A 6,422-nucleotide genomic window follows, 5' to 3' on the forward strand; every position below is an offset into this window, starting at 1 on the left:
TTGCTTTTATTTATCATCTACAAGTGGGGCTTTGAAAAATGAGTAAGATCTCAATGGCCAGGGAGAAGAAGGGAAAGATGTTCCCTTCAAGGAAAGGGGACACAGAATAACAGAAGCAACTGGGACACAACAAAGCCATAGCACAAACCATATGTTTGTGCATATGGACCACAGGGTTGGCAGAGGATAGTATGAATGAAGGCTGAAAAGGTGTTGAAGTGTTTATCATTTTGCACTGTAATTATTTCTTGCAGGCCTGCATTTTATGGAAGAAATGGTACATGAGCTCAGGGGCTTCATCATTCATCCTATGTCCCAGAGTAGCTTGGCCCAGAATAGTCAGCCAAGTGAAAGAATGCTACGGTGAAAATTTTTATGTGGGTCCTGACCCTTACTAAAAGCTCACTAAAAGCTGGTTTCTGGAGAGCCATGATTTTAAAATATTTCATTTACTGCACTGAATTAGCAATTAGAATTAGGCAAGTCTCTTAGGAAACTAGAGCAGATCACAGGCCAAGTGCACATACTAAGCACAGGAGTCTCCTCTTATCCGCCAGGGGTAAGTTCCAAGACTCCCCAGTGGATGTCTGGGACCACGGATAGTACTGAAACCTATATATACTATGCTTTGCTTCGTTTTTAAATTGAAGAATGGTTGACATATTATATTAGTTTCAGGTGTAACACATAGTTTGACAATTATGTACACTACAAAATGCTCACCATAGTCAGGGTAGTTAACATCTATACAAGGTTATTACAGTATTGACTATATTCCGTATGCTTTTCATTCCTGTCACTTCATTATTTTATAGCTGGAAGTTTGTACCTCTTCTGATCCCCTTCATCTCTTTCACGCATCCCGCCACCCCCGTTACTATGTTTTTCCTATACATACCTGCCCAGAATAAAGTTTCATTTATAAATTAGGCGCAGTAAGAGGTTAACAACAAAAACTAGTAATAAAATCAAACCACCTTAAAATGCTATAATAACAGTAACGTGAATGTGGTCTTTCTCTCTCAGAATACCTTATTATATGTACTCACCCTTCTTGTGATGGTGTGAGCTGATAACATGCCTATGCGATGAGGCGACTTGAGGAAAACGGCGCACACATCCTGACGTAGCAGTAGGCTACTATTGACTTCTGACGATTCGTCAGAAAGAGGATCATCTGCTTCCCAGTAGACTGCAGGTAACCCAGACCGGGGAAGCAAAACTGCGTAAGACAAAACTGCAGATAAAAGGGGATTGTAGTAGCACCTGGGTGGCTCAAAGGGTTGAGCCTCTGCCTCTTGGTTTCAGTTGCTCTGCCGAGTTCAGGGTCCTGATCTCAGGCCGGTGATCTCAGGGTTGTGGGGGTTGAGCCCTGTGCTTAGCAGGAAGTCTCCTTGTCCCTCTTCCTCTGCTTACCCCTCCCCCACACCGCCGCTTGCTACGGGCGCTCACCCCTGCGCGCTTTCTCTCTCTCTCACTCTCAAATAAGTCAACTTTTTTCTTTCTTTCCTTCTTTCTTTCTTTCTCTTTCTTTCTTTCTTTCTTTTTTTTTTTTTTTAAAGAGGGAGTTGTAATAATTTGCTTTGATCCTCTTCCTCTGGTTCGGAGTTTCTTAACTTTTTTTTAATGCCATCAGCCTCTTTGGCAGTTTGGTGAAGCCTATGCCTCTTCACAGAATAAATTGTTCATACATAAATAAGGTAAGATTAAGAATTATAGGGGTGCCTGGGTGGTTCAGTCAGTTAAGTGTCCATTTCAATCTCAGCTCAGGTCCTGAACTCGGGGTCATGAGCTGAAGCCCAGCACTGGGCTTCATGCTGGGAGTGGAGTCTACTTAATTAAAATAAAGGGGGGGGGATGCAAGGATTGTAGAAAAAATAATAATATTCCAGTAGGTTATCAAAAAGTAAAAATGTTATGATACATTAAAATGTGTACTTCTTCGTTAACACAATGCATAATAAGATCTTATGGTGGGGCTAATGTAATTGTCATACTTTAAAAGTAGTGATATAGACAATATTTCAAGATATCTTTAACAACTGAAATGTGGTATAAACATGTCTATAGTTCTGGGTGACCAAGTTATAGGCACAACTAATATCACTGTGATTTGGGAATGCTATATTGCAGTTAAGAGTCAGTGAAAATGAAGGTGGGATTTCACATACCCACTCTGTACTTGGACCCCAGGTTAGAGTCCCTTGCTTAAGATAACTCAATTTCCCAGAGGCAAAGTGGCACAAAATGTAGCAAATATCCCATTTTTATTACCCTCTAGATAGCCACTTGGGTGTGTATATGAAAATATCTTTATTCTTTTTTTGTTCTGTCTGCTTTGTGTATGATCTTTCTTACAAAAGCAAAAACATCCTACTGTTATGTTTATGAAAGCCTTGAAGTAAAGTGTACATCAAACCCTCAAAATACATTTAAGTATGTGTGGGGGAGTGACATAAAGCAGGTGTTATTCTTTACTTTTTTTTTTTAAAGGTATTATTTAAACTGACAACCTAAATCTCAGCAAGTACAAGTAAAGCACTGAATAATATATGAGTTGGGGTATATAATCTCATTAAGAAGGTTGTACAAAAAGATGGTGTTATTCATAAAAATCAAATGGAGAAAACGAGAAGATGTTGTGGAAAGAATTTTTCTTAGAAATAGCCAATATATTTATACAAAACCAAATTTAGGCAAAAGTAGATGTCTGAGTAAGCAGACCTTTTCTCTTTATTTTTCTTTTTTCATAAAATAGATCAAGTAAACAGTGCCTCAGCAGCCAAATATTAATTGACAACTTGTTGAGCAAAGCAATCACAAATACTAAGAGAAGAGTGATTTGGCTAGAGTTGATGGATTCTAAAACCAAAGAATCTTTTAAGGGACATAGCTGCTTCTATTAAGGTTGTTATCTGTTAATTAATTTTCAGAAATGCAACCAGAGTTTACAGCTGCAGAATACTCCTTATAATTTTATGAGGAAAAAAATGTGGAAAACATAAGCTAATAGAGAATTTTTCAAGAAAGTATCATTTTGGGGGGCACCTAGCTGGCTCAGTCAGAGGAGCATATGACTCTCAGTCCTGGGGTTGTGAGTTCAAGCCCCACATTGGGCTTAGAGATTACTATAAATCAATCAGAGAAAGACAATTATCATATGATCTCACTGATAATGAGGAATTTGAGAAACAAGACAGAAGATCGTAGAGGAAGGGAGGGAAGAAATGAAACAAGATGAACCCAGAGAGGGAGACAAACCATAAGAGACTCTTAATCTCAGGAAATAAACTGAGGGTTGCTAGAGGGAAGAAGGGTGGGAGAGATGGGGTGGATGGGCTATGGACACTGGGGAGGGTATATGCTATGGTGAGTGCTGTGAAGATTGATGGATCACAGACCTGTACCCCTGAAACAAATAATACATTATATGTTTAGAGGAAATTAATTAATTAATTAATTAAAAGAAAAGAAAGCATCATCTTTGGAGAGCGTATCCAGTCCTAACTTTTGACCACCTACTTTTGAGTCTTTCTATTGGGTTTATTATTATTATTACCATCGTCATTATTACTTTATCAAATTTATTCTTCTCGTCATTGTTTGAAAGTGAAAATGTATCATTTTACTGAAAAAGTGAGTGGTTGAAATATGAATGATTGTGAATTTCCTTTTTGGATTTTTCTCATGTTTTAAATCTTTAAAACAATATAAAAGATCAAATGATATATGAAATACATCTGTGGTCTTTGCATATCAAGTAGGTAGCCATAATTTTTAAGAATCTGTAAGATTTAGTGAAGACAAAGAAGTGTTTTGAGTTTTGTGTCGTCAGTTATTTACCTTTTTACTTATGACAGTGTTGCTGGGAGTAGCCCTGAGTGTGATAATGCTGAGGGTTGTTGCCATTCCCCAAATGCCTTAAGAACCTGTTAGTACCTCAAGCAAAAGCTTTTATTTGTCTTCATGCTAGATGTGTTTTTAAAGATTTTATTTTATTTTATTTTAATTAATTAATATATTTATTTATTTAGAGAGAGAGAGAAAGAAGAGAGCAGGGGAAGGGGCAGAGGGTACCCAATGCAGTGCTCCATCTCACAACCCTGAAATCATGACCTGTGCCAAAATCAAGGGTCAGATGCTTAACTGACTGAGCCACTCAGGCACCCCTTCATCTCTGACTTTTGTGTATAGTATACTAGTAAATGAAATACTCAACAAAGGATGGTATGACAGTAGACAGAATGCCAAGCCCTGGGGATTAGTGGCAGAGTGGGAGGCCCAAATGCTGGTCCTCAGCCTGTCCTGTTCATGAAACTTTGGAGGACTCTGCCCACATCTTTCTTCTCACTGCAAGTCCTAGTTTCCTTACCTGTACAATGAATATATTTAGATAAATGACTTTTATATTACTTTTGGCCTATTCTGAACTGTTTAAACCTATTTAGGAGACAAGTATCACCATGTTTAAAATTATAAAGAGAACACAGCTTTATTTTGTTTTATGAAATCACTGAAGATTTAGAAAAGATGGGTAGAATGATGGACAGGACAATAAGATTGTTGACCTAGACACCTACAGATGGCCTCTGCATGTGGCCCAGCCTATTTCACAGGATGGCAGTTTGGTTCTAAAGGAAAATGAGTCAAAAAGACAGAGAAAGAAGCAAGAAATTTTGTAAAACTTCTTGATCTAGTGTCAGAAATTACATCACTTCCCTTCTGCTGCATGTTAACATACTACATTAGGATGAAATCACTAAACCTGGCCCACCATGTCACCACATTCCAGGCAATGTCAAAAGATTTGTGGCCATGTTTTCAAACCACCAGAAAGAGGAGTTTATGAGTACATAAAACAGTTCTTTATTTCCCAGTTCAAATTTTCCATTACACCTGTTAGTATGAAATGTTACATAGTCCATAAAAAACAAATTGAAGATTCATGGGTGACTCCTTTGCTGTGTATATACAGGTTAATTTCTAACAGTAGTGAAGTTCCCTTTGTAATGAAATTCTTTAATAGAGGGTAGCATTTATGTATTTTTTAATATCGAGGTTGAGCTGGGGTCACCCATACTTTCATTAACAAATGTATCATCTTCTAATCTTGTGTGCTAATGCTTTGAGCAGTTTTATTGATCCCAAAATGTTCATCACTAATTGAAACAGATGCTTTATTTAAACAGCACTTAGGAAATGATACGCAAACAAGCTCTGCTTCATGTTTTGGCAGAAGTTAAGTCCAATTTGATCAGAGAGCTCATTTGTTCCATATATACTCTTTACCTGGGAGTAGAAGGGACCTCAAGCCCAGATCTCTACTTTCCTCCCTCTCACATCACATGTGCTCCTGTGGTGAAAGGAAAGAGGTGAGAACAGAATTTTGGTCTCTACGTTCAGCATGGACTGCCATCTTAACTGGAATAAACCGTACAGGTGACTTAAAGGCAGCGGGAGGTCCTGGAAAGTAATGGATTATACCCTGTGACCAAGAGCATCCCTTTCTAGAAGCTGCTCTAGAAGTCCACAGATGATAGCTGAAATCCAAACAATATGTAGGCATTTCCATTTCCAGGAGTCACAAGAGTCAAAAAGTTAGTAGTCTAGCCTTGATTGTCCCTACGTGGCTCAGTTATGTTTAAATGAGCTAACAACAGACATGAGAGTGACACTGAGACATCACTGACTGAAAACCTCAGTCTTCCCCATGCCTTATCCCAACTTCTATTTCTTACTGATACCCGCCTTTTCATTTTTTAATGTTTTTTCGGCTTTATTGAGATGTTACCGACTTTATATATGTAAGTTTAAGGTGTACGGTGTGATGATTAGATACCTGTATATATTATAGAATCTTATTACCACAAGAAGTTTGACTAACACCTCCATCCCCTCATGTAATTAGCAATGTGTGTGCGTGTGTGTGTGTGTGTGTGTGTGTTGATAACATTTAACTGTCTTGGGGCACCTGGCTGACTCCGTCAGTTAAGCATCTGTCTTCGGCTCACATCACCATCCCAGGATGGGATCAAGCCCCACATCCCACATCGGGCTCCCTGCTCAGTGGGGAACCTGTTTCTCCCTCTCCTTCTGTCTGCCGTGCCCCCCTGTTTGTGCTCACTTGCTCTCTCTTTCTGTCAAATAAATAAATAAATAAAAATCTTAAAAAAAAATGAAAGCCAGTAAGATATACTCTCTTAACAATGTTCAAGTATATACTACAGTCACCATGCTGTACATTAGCTCCCCAGATCTTATTCATCTTATAGCTGGGATTTGTACACTTTACTACTGTTAGAAATTAACATCTCCTCATTTTCCCCACCACCCCCAGCCCCTGTCAATCACTATTCTACTCTGTTTCTTTAAGTTCAGCTTTTTTAGATTTCACATATAAGTGAGAACATACACTATTTGTC

This window comes from Lutra lutra, chromosome X (assembly GCF_902655055.1).
Source record: "Lutra lutra chromosome X, mLutLut1.2, whole genome shotgun sequence".
Classification (NCBI taxonomy): Eukaryota; Metazoa; Chordata; class Mammalia; order Carnivora; family Mustelidae; genus Lutra; species Lutra lutra.